This window comes from Canis lupus, chromosome 15 (assembly GCF_011100685.1).
Source record: "Canis lupus familiaris isolate Mischka breed German Shepherd chromosome 15, alternate assembly UU_Cfam_GSD_1.0, whole genome shotgun sequence".
Lineage (NCBI taxonomy): Eukaryota > Metazoa > Chordata > Mammalia > Carnivora > Canidae > Canis > Canis lupus.
The window spans coordinates 15,015,059-15,031,453 of record NC_049236.1 but is presented as its reverse complement, the minus strand read 5'-3'; the positions used below and the strand labels follow the sequence as shown (position 1 = coordinate 15,031,453).

The following is a 16,395-nucleotide window of genomic DNA, read 5'->3' as shown; positions in this document are numbered from 1 at the left end:
ACCATATTTTATTTTCTCTCATAAATTTAGCATTAAGAAATAAAGAACCACTTTTTAATTGTAGAAAAAAATCCTACAGATGATATATACCAGAGCCTGTGTTAAAACAAAAAGTAGAATAAATGTATCAAATGTTGGGATGCCTACAGTGACTAATGCAGTTATGTGTCTGACTTTTTTTTTTTTTTTTTTAATTTTTTTATTTATTTATGATAGTCACAGAGAGAGAGAGAGAGAGAGAGGCAGAGACACAGGCAGAGGGAGAAGCAGGCTCCATGCTCCGGGAACCCGACGTGGGATTCGATCTCGGGTCTCCAGGATCGTGCCCTGGGCCAAAGGCAGGCGCCAAACCGCTGCGCCACCCAGGGATCCCATGTGTCTGACTTTTGATCTCAGTTTAGGTCTTGATTTTAGGGTCATGAGTTCAACCCACATTGGGCTCCATGCTGGGTGTGGAATCTCCTTGAAAAATAAAAAAAGTTCATCAAATGTTAACAGTGATTGTCATTGGTGGTAGAACTAACATCAATGATTTCTTTTTCTTCATTTTCAATTCTTCTACAGTACTCTTGACTAACTTTTCTAATAGAAAATATAGCTTTTTGGGATCCCTGGATGGCTCAGTGGTTTAGCGCCTGCCTTCAGCCCAGGGTGCGATCCAGGAGTCCCAGGATCAAGGTCCACGTTGGACTCCCTGCATGGAGCCTGCTTCTCCCTCTGCCTGTGTCGCTGTTTCTCTCTCTCTCTTTCATGAATAAATAAATAAAATCTTAAAAAATATATATATATATAGCTTTTCAACTTCAATTTCTATTCATTTTTAACTAAGCATATATTTTCTTTGTAGCACATTAAAACAATATGAATAAAAAATAAGTCCCTTTGACTATCAGATCCCTTAAGCCCAATCTTCTGTGCCCATTCCAAGAAGTAGTTATTGTCCTAAGCTTGATGAGTACCCTTCCAGGCCTTTAAAAAATGCATTGACAACATCTCCCCCAATACATACACACACGGAAACTGATAGATCATGACATCTAACCTCAGAGAAAACTAAAGTTCTACAGAACAGAGGCTTCTTTTATTCACATGCTCAAAAGTCTAAGTATCCCGCAGCTTGTAAGGATGTTTCAAGAGTATACCAAAACAAACAAAAAAGCAAAAATACAATCAAATGACAATACTAAGTCACTAGAAAAATCTGTGTAAGAGTTTCTCTACCAGCATGGTAGTATTCTAATGATTATCCTCCATGATCCCACAATTCTTTTGGATTAAGTATGAATAAAAGGAAGATAAAAGTAAGAGGCCAACCAAAAGAAAGAAAACTATATAAAGGATGACCAGAAAAATTGAGAGTTGCCACTTAGAATGAGTGATCACAGACACCAAGAAAACAAATAGTGGCATTAGGTAGGGAACCATCAAGAATAGAGTTTCTTCCCTTGATCAAAGACTCAGAACGGGGGATCCCTGGGTGGCTCAGCGGTTCATCGTCTGCCTGTGGCCCAGGGCGTGATCCTGGAGTCCCTGGATCGAGTCCCACGTTGGGCTCCCGCCATGGAGCCTGCTTGTCCTTCTGCCTGTGTCTCTGCCTCTCTCTCTCTCTCTCTCTCTCTCTCTCTCATGAATAAATAAAAAAAAAAAGACTCAGAACAGACCCTAAAACTAAAATTAGAGTTGAAGATAACTTCAAAATCTACAAACAAGAGCTACAAACCACACACTAAAGACCAGTCAAGTATGTGCATGCAGCCTGGAAGTGACCAATAAACTCTGATTAATCTTTTCAGGTACATTCAAATAGAAACAAACATTGTATCTTCTATAATACAAGGCACTGTGCTGGATGTTGAGAAGCCTGCAGATCAACACTAGGCATCAGCTTATCAGATCTTCCAGCTACCCATGGCCCCAAATCACAAAGTTATCTCATTCTCCAACTTAAAATTCTTCAACGGCTCACCATTATTTGGGTAATGAAGTCCAAACTCCTTAACAAAATTAAATCCATCTACTGCTCCCTGACTATCCCCACCCGACTCTTCTCCTTATTTTACTTATTACATATTATGTATTTACCATTCTTTCCAAATGCATCATACTCTGTCATACTTCTTTGCCTTGATGCAATCTTCACCCCCAAAGTTCCATCCCAATCTCCCTACTAAATTTCTTTGAATATTTAAGATAAAGAAACACCACTTTACCTGTGGGAAATTCATTTTATTTCAAGAAAAGCTAGATGGCTCCACTTTGTGTTTTCTTAGCACTCTATCCTTATTTATCTGTATTACAGTATTTGCATATTATATGCGGTTAGTCTTCTACATGCCTAAGGGCAGTTCAGATTCAAGATGGCAACACAGGGACCACCTGGGAGGCTCAGTGGTTGAGTGGCTGGCTTAGGCTCAGGTTGTGATCCCAGGTCCTGGGATTGGGTCCCACATTAGGCTCTCTGCTTCTCCCTCTGCCTATCCCTCTGCATCTCTCATAAATAAATAAAATTTTAAAAAAAAGATAACAACACAGGAAGATACTGAACTCACCTCGTCCCATGGACACAGAGAATCTACAACTACATATGGAACAATTTCCCATATGCCTCAAGGAAAATCTGCTTTATTCATTTCTTTATCCCCAGAAGAGTAATTCAGCTCCACACCCCACATACACACCTCCTGCCATGCAGGATTTATTCTCATATGGACAATCTAGATTTTTCTCAAATATCTTATAAAGGTAAGCAGGAAGAGAAACATGGCAATAATTACACAAGTATGAACAGACATTAGTATAGACTATATAATCACTATAAACTCATGAATAGAAAAAATAAATTACAGGTTATGTATGTCCTATGACCATTAGCTGTTACTATAGCCTATTTTTATTCCATTTCGTAAGTATATTAACATGCAAATGAGAGTGACAGTTAATATAGAGGTACCTCTAATTCAACCCTAATTTATTTATTTATTCATTTAATTTTTTGAGAGAGAGAGGAGTAAGGGCAGAGGGAGAGGGAGAGGGAGAGACAATCTCAAACAGGCTCTATGCTCAGGGTGGAGACTGACATAGGGCAGGATCTCACAACCCTGAGATCATGATCTGAGCAGAAATAAGTGTCAGAAGTTTAACCAACTGAGCCACCCAGGTGCACTTCAACTCTAATTTATATTTTTAAAATTAAATTAAATAATAAATTAATTTAATTAAATTATTTGCAGATGTTGGTACACTAACAATCTTTTTTTATTTTTTATTTATTTTTATTTATTATTATTTTTTAACAATCTTTTTTTTAAAGATTGATTGATTTGACAGAGAGAGAGAGACCACAAGCAAGGGGAGAGGCAGAGGGAGAGGAAGAAGCAGGCTCCCCATTGAGCCTGATACAGGGCCCAATCCCAGAATCCTGGGTTCATGACCTAACCCAAAGGCAGAGGCTTAACTGACTAAGCCACCCAGGTGCCCCACTAACAACTTTTAATAACAAATCGCATGCAATATATTCACTTTTAGCAGTCTGATATAAAACTAAACTGAGGGATCCCTGGGTGGCGCAGCGGTTTAGCGCCTGCCCTTGGCCCAGGGCGCGATCCTAGAGACCCAGGATCGAATCCCACCCACATCGGGCTCCCAGTGCATGGAGCCTGCTTCTCCCTCTGCCTGTGTCTCTGCCTCTCTCTCTCTCTCTCTCTCTCCCTCTCTCTCTCTCTCTCTCTCTCTCTCTCTGTGACTATCATAAATAAATAAAAATTAAAGCAGGCTCCATGCACCGGGAGCCCGACGTGGGACTTGATCTCGGGTCTCCAGGATCGCGCCCTGGGCCAAAGGCAGGTGCTAAACTGCTGTGCCACCCAGGGATCCCTATTTATTCATGAAAGACAGACAGAGAGAGGCAGAGACACAGGCAGAGGGAGTAGTAGGCCCCCTGCCGGATGCCCAACCGGATGCCCAACGTGGGACTCGATCAGGTCTCCAAGATCATGGCCTGAGGCAAAGGCAGGCACCAAACCGCTGAGCCACCCAGGGATCCCCTGGCACAGTGCCTTTAGTTTGACATTCAGTAATTGCTTTAAAAATGTTAGCTGAATTTAAATAATTAACTTGAATCAGGGAGCCTAATTTCTAGAGCAAGAGAAAAGTATAAACCTCTGATCAGCTCAGAGAAATAGTAAGGAAAGAATTAAATAATAATGACAACAACATAACAACTGTCTGTCACAAAGCAATTAATCCTTAACTATTAACTGAATGGCTTAGGACTTCCAGTCAAGAAGTCACAGTGAGTATACAGTAAGCAGGTATAGCAACATAGATATTAGACAAATTGAGCTTATTTTTTTAAATATTTATTTACTTGAGAGAGAGAGAGAGAGAGAGAGCAGGGGCAGGGCAGGGATGGGCAGTGGGAGAGAGAGAATCTCCAATCGATTCCCTGCTGAGCTCAGAGCGACTGCGGGCTTGATTCCACAACCTTGAGATCATGACCTGAGCCAAAATCAAGAGTCAGACACTTAACTGAGCCACCCAGCCACCCTGACAAGTAAGGTTTAAAGCAGTAATTTTCAATAGACGCTATTCCAAGTCACTTTGAAGTTTTTAGGTTAAGTTTTTTGGGTAATAAAAATAATTGGGGGCAGGGAGTTTTGCTGGCCAGAGATGTTAGACATCCTGCAAGGTACAGGACAGTATTGCACAAGGAAGCATTGTTCTATGTGCTGTATGAAATTCAAATATCTTGCCAGACATTCATGTGAGTGAATAATGTATTTATTATCACCTGAGCTTCGATTCTAACTCTATTTTACATAAAAACAAAGTCCCTTTGCATGGTTTTAACATATGCTAAATTCTCTAGAAATACAACTACCTTATAAATTAAGGAAAAATCATATTTTTGTTATTTTCAGATCATTAAGAATTGGTCAACAGGGATCCCTGGGTGGCGCAGCGGTTTAGCACCTGCCTTTGGCCCAGGGCACGATCCTGGAGACCCGGGATCGAATCCCACGTTGGGCTCCCGGTGCATGGAGCCTGCTTCTCCCTCTGCCTGTGTCTCTGCCTCTCTCTCTCTCTCTCTCTGTGTGTGTGACTATCATAAAAAAAATAATAATAATAATTGGTCAACATTAGGGACTCCTGGGTGCCTCAGTGGTTGAGCATGTGCCTTCGGCTTAGGATGTGATCCCGGGGTCTGCGGATCGAGTCCTGCATCAGGCTCTCTGCAGGAAGGCTGCTTCTCCCTCTGCCTGTGTCTCTGCCTCTCTTTTGGGGTCTCTCATGAATAAATAAAATCTTTAAAAAAAAAAAAAGAATTGATCAACATTTAAAAAAAATGGTGTCTGGGTTTCAATTCAGGTCATGATCTCAGGGTTGTGAGATTGAGTCCCATACTTCAAGCTCCACACTGGGTATGGAGTCTGCTTAAGATTCTCTCTCTGTCTGCTGCTCCCCACCTAAAAACAGTAACAACAAAAGAATTGGTCAACATTTCAGAAAATCAGACCACCAATGGCAATGCTGCTCCTGGTATTTAAATCCCAATACAACATATCTGTATCAGAAGCCATTGTAATCAATGATTTTTTTAACCTTTATTTTAAAATATCAACTAAAGGAACGTCTAGGTGGTTCAGTCGTTAAATGTCTGTCTCTTGATTTTCGTTCAGGTCATGATCTCAGGGTTTTGAGATCAGCCCCACATCAGGTTCTGCACTGGGCATGGAACCTGCTTAAGATTCTACTGCTTTCCCTCTGCTCTGCCCCACCTTTGTCTCTCTCTCTCTCTAAAAAAACAAAACAAAAAGCAAAAAAAACTATATATATATAAATATATATGTATTTATAAAAGTATAAATATAAAGAATATTTTAGCATTGTGCACAAATAATCAATGTGCCTACTCTGCATGGGGATCCCTGGGTGGCTCAGCAGTTTAGTGCCTGCCTTCAGCCCAGGGCCTGATCCTGGAGTCCCGGGATTAAGTCCCATATCAGGCTCCCTGCATGGAGCCTGCTTCTCCCTCTGCCTGTATCTCTGCCTCTCTCTCTCTCTGTCTCTCTGTCTCTCATGAATAAATGGATGAAATCTTAAAAAAAAAAAAAATGTTCCACTGAGGGGGGCACTTGATGGAATGAGCACTGGGTGTTATGCTATATGTTGGCAAATTGAACTCCAAAAAAAAAAAAAAGAGAGAGAGAGAGATTTAAAAAAAAAGTGCCTACTCTGCCAACTTTTTTCCCCAATGAAATATTCAGGATTACATGAACATTTTATAAAGAAACACTGATAAAGTTGGTAAAGATATATCATACTCCTTCTTTTCTCTCCTTTATCAATCTGTAATTTGCCTTGGCAAGCTATCTCTATTTCATTTGAGGTCACTTCCCTCTTCCCCTTAGCATATACAAATAAGTCTAGTCTGGTTTGTTGGTTGTGGGTTTGGTTTTCTTTTTTGGTCTGTTATACTTTTATTCTAATAACCACTGGCATCTCTGCTCTTTAATTTTTCTTCTTGCATGAAGTGGCTTCTAATTGCTTCTCTTAAGTCTAAAACTAGTCATTTATAAGAGAGCAAAAGTATCTATTTCATTAAGTTTTCTACAGTAGCAGGCTCAAAATTTTATATATTGAAATCTATATTTTCACTAATTTAATATTCTTTCACTTTTTGTGTATCATAGTTAGGGTATCATGTTGATGCTTTATAATTACGAATACTAGTAACCTAATCACCCATCAATTTCATTTCAGGGTTCATTAAAAAATTGTTATAATAGCAATAATATAGCAATTATTCATAGCACTTGCTACATACTAGGTTCTGCTATGCTCTTTCTCTCTATATATATATGTGTGTGTGTTTGTGTGTGTGTGTGTGTATATATATACATATATATACATATATACATATATACATATATACACATATATACATATATATATACATATATATATATACATATATATATATACATATATATATATACATATATATATATAAACTCATTTAATCCTCAAAATAATCCTGGGAGGTAGGTATTGTTAATGTCCCCCATTTACAGCTATGGAAAATGGGCACAGAGAGATTAAAGGACTTTCTCAAGATCATACATCTAGTAAATGACAGAGCCAGAATTTGAACCCAAAAATGCAAATAGTGGGCCTGAAAGGCATGAGAACTAATCTAAAGAATAAAGAATTCCATGCACACTATCTAACATTCTGCCAAGAAATAATAATCATCATCTTGTATGTATCTAACAACACAGATGTGTAACGTATAAAACAAAAGCCAACAAAATACAAGGCAAATTTGACAAATCCACAGTCTTCGTGGGATATTTTAACATACTTCTCAGAAACTGAAAGTTCTAAAAGAAATGAGTATGGATATGGTATTTTAGTAACAAAATCGACATGCTTGATCTAATCTTATCCCAATAGAGATAGGCTTTATTTATTTATTTTTTTCCAAGTCCACATGAAAACATTTACCAAGGGACGCCTGGGTGGCTCAGTGGTTGAGCATCTGCCTTCCGCTCAGGACATGATTCCAGGATCTGGGATCAAGTCACACATCGGGCTCCTTGCAGGGAGCCTGCTTCTGCCTCTGCCTGAGTCTCTGCCTCTCTCTCTCTCTCTTTGTGTGTGTGTCTCTCATGAATAAATAAATAAAATCTTAAAAAAAAAAAGAAAGCATTTACCAAAATGCATGGATACTACATCATAAAGGAATTTTCAAAAACTTTCAAAGAATGTAGTTCTAGGACACCTAGGTGGCTCAGTTGGTTGAGCATTTAGCTCTTGGTTTTGGCTCAGGTCTGATCTCAGGATCATGGGATTGAGCCCCAAGTCAGGGTCTGTACTTGGGGCAGAGTCCGCTTGGGTTTCTCTCTCCCTCTCCCTCTGCCCCTCCCATTCATGCTCAATAAAGTAGTTAAGTCATTAAGTAATTTTTGAACCTAAAAAAAAAAAAAAGAATGTGGTTCCAAAACCATATTCTCAGACCACTAAGAAATAAAATTAGAAGTCAACAATAAAAAGATAATTAAAAACAAGCAAAGACAATATTATTTATTCAACATCTATTGATTTTCCCCCTTTTCTTGACTAACAGGACCAAAGAGGCAGCACTGTACTTGGTTAATTAAAACATTCAATCTGGCAGTCTTCCTTGCAGCTATAATAGCCAGGTAACATATTACTAAGTAAGGAGATGTAAGTGGGAATTTCTAGGAAGGGATTCTGGAAATGCTTTCCTGATGAAATTGTCATCCTCCTTTTTACAGCCTGAGGCAAAGATGAGGAGCTTGCATCAGAAGCAATTACCTTGTAACCCACAGGCCAGAAGTCCCACCCTAAAAAAGACAGAAGAAGCTAGAAGCCTGATTTGTTGACGACTTTCTCAAGAAGCTGTAAAACATAAGCATTTCTCAAGATTTCTTAAGAAAAATTAATCCCGGAAAAAAAAAAAAAAAAAAAAAGAAAGAAAAATTAATCCCGGGATGCCTGGGTGGCTCTGCCTTCGGCTCAGGCTGTGATCCCAGAGTTCTGGGATCCCCATGGGGAGCCTGCTTCTCCCTCTGTGTATGTCTTTGCCTCTCTCTGTGTACCTCTCATGAATAAACACATAAAATCTTTAAAAAAACGAAAAAAAAAGGAAAATTAATCCCTTATTTGAATAAGCCATTACGTTCAGGTTTCTGTAATATACCCAAAGATAATCCTAACTGATTTTGCAAAAGATACAAAATAAGTTACAGTTCAACCAAAAATGTAAGAATAAAGGAAGTATAATAATAATAAAAATAAAAGCAAAAGTTAATAATAGAAATCAAAGAAACAACTCAGAGTTTCAACAAATCAAAAGCTGATTTGGAAATAGAAAAAACTAACAAAGAAAAATATCTTCAGTGATTCTGGATCAAGAAAAAAATCTTTCATTTTCCTGCCCCTGCATATCCCTCTAGACTCATTATTAGAGTCTTGCCATTCTTTTACATGTACCCACCAGACTTGAACTAAACCAAATTTCTCACCATTCCTAGAATATTCCTCTGTGCTCCCACACATGCTTTTCCTACTGCTTGAAATGCCCTTTCCCTCACTTGTGCATCAGGCAAGCTCTATTTTCTCCTTCAGGAAAACTCAAGGGTGATCTCCTCTAGGAAGCCTTCTCTGATCCCTTCAAACAATGTTTATACTGGTGCCCAGTATTACATCCCTTAGTACACTATGCATACGTTCACACAATTAGCAAATATGTATTAAGCAATTTCAGGCTCTTGCTAAAGCTCATTTTAGCAATTACTGTGTTTTAAATATATTTCCTGTCTTCCACCTTAAGCAAAGAGCTCTTGTAGGGCACAATTTTATTCCTCTGTCCCTAGCACCCAATGAGCATTAACTAAATATCTGCTGAGTAAATAAAATGAATAAGATAGCAAATAATTACAATAATTATCACATGCTGGAATAGAACTATCAGCAGAGTACTATGAGATCACAAAAGGAAAGCAACCAACCCTCTCACTCTCCTTACTGCAAAATGATACACTCTAGAATCAAATGTTTCTAATATCTCTCATATGCCTTCGCATATATCATATGTTTACAGAAACAGAAGCACTGAGTAAATGCAAGTTATACATACAACTTGTGTACTTCTAATTTTTGTTTTCCCAGATGAATTATCTGGGAATTAAGGTGAAGGATCTTAGCAAGTATTTCTGCACAGCAATACAAACATTTGCTACCTGATAAATTATCACTTGATGTCTCCTAGTGCTGAGCTCAGCCCAATGAGACATCTCTACAAAATTCTTTACTAATTAGCCCAATTTTCCACACCAGCTCTAGAGAAAATATTAAATGTACTGAATACGGCCAAAGGCTACAATCATACACTACTGTGTACCTTAAGTGTACATATGATAGAAATATAGTGCCTTTAAAATCCATCATCTCACACACACACACACATACACCAAACACTGAACCTTCCCAGAAAAGCTCCCTTTCTGAAACCCCCTGTACCTCAAAGAGGTTGCAGAACCAGATAAATGCAACAAGGAAAACAATAGGAAATTTAGCAAGAAGAAGTTTTGACAGACATTAAGGATATGCAACAAAGACCATTATCAAGGTGCAAAGCCCTAAGCAGCATTGAACGATCATCCTTTCTCCCATACTTTTCAATGCTAAACTTCTTTAAAAAGTGTGGTGGAAGGTGGAGAGAGACATTTGTTTCCCTCTTTATACTCTCTTTTGTAAATCTCTGTAATATGGTGTCAGTCCCTTAGACATTATGTTTGGTAGATCTGGCACATTCCTTGTACTTTAGGAACCTATCTCTGACTACTACTTGTCTCTTTTCCTTCTTCACAAACTCCATAAATAAAGGTACTTAAAGTTCAAGCCTCGCTGCTTTAGTGTCTCTATCCGTACTCTTTTCCTTGACTATTTCTGATAGCATATTGAAAACATTTTGATAGTTTAAAAAAATGTGCTCAATTCCTATATAACACTGCTTTCATGCCAGAGTAATATTGTACAATGAAGGGTTTTCTCTATATTTATTCTTCCTTAATCTCATTTTTTTTAGAATCCCAGCATGGGGCTTAAACTCACGACCCTGAGATCAAGACTTGAGCTGAAATCAAGAGTCAGATACTAAACCGACTGAGCCACCCAGGCACCCTGATCTTACTCTTGATATCGAAGGTTACCTTAATTCTCTGACTCCGTGGAGCAATTTAATTCTGAAATGGCTGGTCTGACATGAGGGGACAAATATAGACAGCCAGACACACACACACACACACACACACACACACACACACACCTTGCTCACTGATGTTTTGGAGTTGTGGGTAGTTAAGATCACTCCCAGAATTCATTACTTTGTTCCTCCAAACAGCCCTGGTATAAACTGACATCTTATAACACTAAAAATTGGGACCTCACGAATGCCTAATGGGCTTTCTTCTAACCTTCACTCTCAGGTAGAACACGCACTACACCTCACTTCATCCTCACTATTTTGCTCTTGTCATCTTGCAAAAGCTGCCTTATACACCTCAAAAAACTATACAGTTTAATTCTCTGACACAGTGGCTATTAAAACATACAGTCATTACCTCTTACAGTGTGATGAAAACACTTTTTATAGTGAAGTCTCACTCAGAGAGGCAGATGGAAAAGTACAAACATAACCATGAAATAAAATATAGAGAACTTGAAAAAAAATCCTGGAGTATTTGTAGATCCAGGCTGCAACAACGATCATATTTTTTTTTAAGATTTATTTATTTATTTTATGATAGAGAGAGAGAGAGAGAGAGAGAGAGAGGCAGAGACACAGGAGGAGGGAGAAGCAGGCTCCATGCAGGGAGCCTGATATGGGACTCGATCCCGGGACTCCAGGACCACGCTCTGGGCCAAAGGCAGGCACTAAACCACTGAGCCACCCAGGGATCCCCTGATCATATTTTTTTTTAAAAGGATTCACTGTCTTGCAACTTTCACAAGTTGTTGTTTGAGAAGCTAAAAAATTATAGGCAGTTAGGGCAATAAGACCATTTCAACAACACCAGCATTTTAAGACCCAGTACCATATTTCTCAGACAAAGCAGACAAAACTACCAGAGAACATGAAATCTTTACCTTCCCAAGCACAAAAATAAAACATATAGAACAAAATAACATTCGCATACAAAAATGCTCCTCCCTTTTTTTTATTTAAAATCAATTAACTAGGCACATCTGGGTGGTTCAGTGGGTTAAGCGTCTGCCTTTGGCTCAGGTCATGATCCAGGGGTCCTGGGAATCGGGCTCCCTTGCTCAGTGAGGAAGTCTACTTCTTCCCTTTTTTTCTGCTCCTCCTCCCATTTGTGCTTGCATGTACTGGCACTCTTTCTAATAGTTAAAATCTTAAAAAAAAAAAAAAAGTCAATTAACTTACAGTGTATTATAAGTGTCATAGGTAGAGTTTAAAGATTCATCAACACCCAGTGCTCATTACATCAAGTGCCCTCCTTAATACCCATTATCCAGTTACCCCATCCCCTCACCCACCTCCCCTCCAGCAACCCTGTTTGTTTCCTAGAATTACCCCTTACTTTCTTTATAGTACAACTGTTAATACTGCTACAAATTTAGAGTTTGCGTGATAACTCCACACGCACTAAATAATAAATGTACAACTATGAATGTGAATAAATCAATTTTTCAGTACCCAAGCAGATGGCAGATATCTGGCTCTTTTAGTTTATAAGTTTACTGTTTCTTATAGCTTAGCACTTCCAGACATGGTGCTTTCAATTTAGGAAAATATACCAGGGGAGAAAGTAGGAACTTAAGCCTCTAGCTTATGTAACTAGCTGTATACTTACAAACTGAATCAGGTTGAACTCTCTGTAAGATTGTGTGTGTGTGCGCGCGCGCGCGCACACGCGCAGTGATGTGCATATATATGTGTACATATATATACACACACACATATATACATTATAATATCCTATATATTTAGTATAAGTATGTAAAAATTAATAATAATATTTGGAGCACCTGGGTGGCTCAATCAGTTGAGTGTCCCACTCTTGCTTTCAGCCTGGGTCATGATCTCAGGATGGCTGGATCAAGACCTGTGTAGGTTCCATGCTTATCAGGGAGACTGCTTCAGATTCTCACCTTCTTCCTCTGCCCCTCCCCCCACTCTCTCTCTCTAATAAGTAAAACCTTAAAAATAATAATATTGGAGCACCTGGGTGGCTCAGCGGTTTAGCACCTGCCTTTGTCCCAGGGCATGATCCTGGAGTCCCGGGATTGAGGCCCACATCAGGCTCCCTGCATAGAGCCTGCTTCTCCCTCTGCCTGTGTCTCTGCCTCTCTCTCTCTCTCTGTGTCTCTCATAAATAAATAAATAAAATCTTTTAAAAAATTTTTTAATAATTATCTTTAAATTTTTTCTTGTATAGTGGATCAAAAGTAGGTATAATATTCTATTCACCAATCACACAGATAGGTATTCAAATCCTAGCTGTACCATTTACCTATTGGCAAGACACTAAAAATTTTTGGACCTCAGTTTCTCTCTCTCTCTCTCTCTCTCTCTCTCTCTTTATTTTTCAAGTTTCAAAAAGCTCTATTACCCCTTTAGGAGAGGGATTCAATCTGTTTTAGCTGCCACTTTCCTCATGGCTCCCAGGAGGTTGGCTCAGCTCCTCTCTCTTCCTCTTGGCATGGATGCATGTCCCCACCCTTTTCTTGATGAACTTGAGTGCACGCTTTTCCCTGGAGACCCTGAGCAGCTCCACACTACAACACTCATATGGAGAGAAGCCACACACCTCTCGGATCATGCCCTGCACAAACTTGGTGTGCTTGGGGAGGTGTCCACAATGGCAGCTGTGCCTGGGCTTGCTTGTGGCTTTTACTGAGGCCCAAAGTCATAGGGTAGTACAGAGCCATAGCTGTTGCTTCTTCTTTTTTTTTTTTTTTCATAGCTGTTGCTTCTTAATGGCTCCCATGGAAGAAGCGGTTTACTCATTTATAGAAGTAGAACCACTTAAAAAATTGCTGTGGTAATTAAAATAACATATACAAGTTCTTAACACAGTACTTAGCACAAAGAACTCAAAATCTTAACTGTATATGTAACAAATAATAAGTAGCCCTTACATAGGATATATTATGTGCTAGACATTCTAGTATTTTACATATACTAGCTCATTACATCCTCTCAACAACCCCATAAGGTAGGTACTATCATTATCTCCATTTTGCAGATGAAGAAACTGAGGCACAGAAGGCAAGTAACTTGCCCAAGGTTAAAAAGCTTATAAGAGATAAAGCCAAAATTCAAATAGGGGCAGAGTCTCTCTCTTATGTTGCCACTTGATGCATTCTTTTCTTTTTAATTATTTTTTTAATACTGAAATATAATTGACATACAATATTATAGAAGTTTCAGGTATATTGATTAGCAAATGCTATACATTCTTATAACATACATACTTATTTTTTTCCTAATGCAACAAATATTTAGTGAGTGCCCTCTACAAGGCAAAATCTGTGCTAAGTACTAAAGACACAAGGACGAAAAACACAGGGAGGTTTGATCTAACAGAGAAAGGCAAACTCCATGTAAACAAAATGTCATAAAAAGTATCATTGCTCTGATAAAAATCTGTACAGGGTATACAGGAGAAACAAAGGGGGGGAAGAGGCAATCATGCTATGAAAAACACAATAATGATAAGAAAAGAAGGTATCTGATATCACATAATCATCAAAAATGAAATCACATAGGAGTGTCTGGGTGGCTCAGTCAGTTAAGTATCAGACTCTTGATTACAGCTCAGGTCATAATTTCTGCGTTCTGAGATCCAGCCTCACGTCTGCTTGGGGCTCAGCGTGGAGTTGGCTTGAGATTCTCTCTCCCTCCCCCTCTGCCCTTCCCTTAAAATAAATAAATAAAATTTTTAAAAAATTATCTCTCTCTCTCCCTTTGCTCCTCCCTGTCCCCAGAGGCATGCACACTTGTTCTTTTTCTCTCTCTCTCTCTCTCAAAAAAAAAAGAGAGATTGTAACCCATCTCACTAGGAAATTCACTTGCTAGCTGCCATATGAAGCATATCAAGCTGAAGCCCTCAATTCAACAGACTGTAAGGAATTAAATGCTGCCACCAACCACATGAGTTTAGCAGCAGATCCTTTCCTACTTGAGCCTTGGATAAGATGTCAGCCCTAGCTGACACCTTTAATTTTTTTTTTTAAGTTTGCTTTTATTTACGTAAGTAATCTCGACATCCAACACAGGGCTTGAACTCATGACCCTGAGTTCAAGAGTCCCACTCTCTCCCAATCACATCAGCCAGGCACCCCACCTGAGCTGACACCTTGATTGCAGCTTTGTAAGACCATGAAGCAAGGGACCCAGCCAGCTAAGTCATGTCTGGACTCCTGAACCACAGAAACAGATAGAGTAAATAGGTGTTCCTTTAAACTACTGCATTCATGGTAATATTGTTATTAAGTAATAGGTAACCAATATGCTATACTTCTTTGTGTTGCAATTACCCTTGTAATTATTTAATGTTTACCATTAGATTATAAATTCCACAAGGGCAAGAATAACAAGTCTTTTTTTTTTTTAAGATTTTATTTATTTATTTATTCATGAGAGACACAGACAGAGAGAGAGATAGACACAGGCAGAGAGAGAAGCAGGCCCCTCACCAGGAGCCTGATGTGGGACTCAATCCCAGGACCCCGAGATCATGCCCTGAGACAAAGGCAGATGCTCAACACTGAGCCACCCAGGCGCCCCAACAAGTCTTAATCATTACTGTATCTTAGCACTTAGCACAGTGTCTAGCATATAAAAAAACTACAAAATAGTGAATGAATGGATGGATGCCTACGCTATGCTGGGCACAGTCTTATATCCTAGAGAAACAAAAATAAATAAGACATGGTCCCTGTCCTCATGGAGCTTAAAGTTACATGGGATGACAGACACTCTAAACAAATAATTTCAACAGAATATAATAAAGGTAACAGAGGTTTCTGTGAAGACAATGGGTATGTAACTCAGACTGCCAGGATCCAACTATGAGTTAATCTTATATAGTCAAGATTTATGTTGGACAGATTACATGATCTTATATACAGAAAATTCTAAAAAATAAGAGTTCAGCAAGGTTATACAGGATACAATACAAATATAAAAATTATTATACTAGCAATAAACAGTCTGAAAAAATGAAATTAGAAAAACAATTCCTCTACAATAAAACTACTAGAAACTAATTCCTATCCCTAGAATCCAGGGTGACTTGGGCATTCCCCTTGTAGGACATAAAGTTCTCTCCTGAGGCAAAAAGAGTGCCTGTTTTGGCTACATTTTTCCCTGTGGTATCTCTGGCTGTCACTTCGGAGGACACCAGCTGGCTTTGGACTGACAGTGGCATTCTTCCATTACCACTTCGAATACTTTCATCGTTGAAATTAAAAGAAGAGTCCTCATTGCATGAGTATAAGAATCCTCCCAAACCAAAAGATCACTCTCCTGGGTTTGTTTCGTTTTGTTTTGTTTTGTTTGTTTAGCTAAACTCCTTTTATTGTAGTCATGCTGGCAACAGGGAAAGCTGTATCAATAGGCTCATTAGAAGGATGAACGGAGGGTGCCTCGCTGGCCGAGTAGGTTAGGCATCTGCCTTGGGCTCAGGTCATGATCTCAGGGTCCTGGGATGGAGCTCCAGGTCAGGCTCCCTGCTCAGTGAGAGGCCTGTTTCTCCTCCCTCACTGCTCTCTCGCTCTCTCGTAAATAAATTAATAAAATCATAAAAAAAAAGAAGGATGAAGTGAGGTATCTACCAT

General features: G+C 39.0%; 1 protein-coding gene and 1 pseudogene across 1 annotated transcript in view; both read right to left on the bottom strand.

Moving 5' to 3' along the window:
- TESK2 (testis associated actin remodelling kinase 2) overlaps positions 1–16,395 on the bottom strand; it is a 144,001-nt gene that overhangs the window by 75,858 nt on the left and 51,748 nt on the right.
- LOC102156410 lies at positions 13,181–13,482 on the bottom strand (annotated as a pseudogene).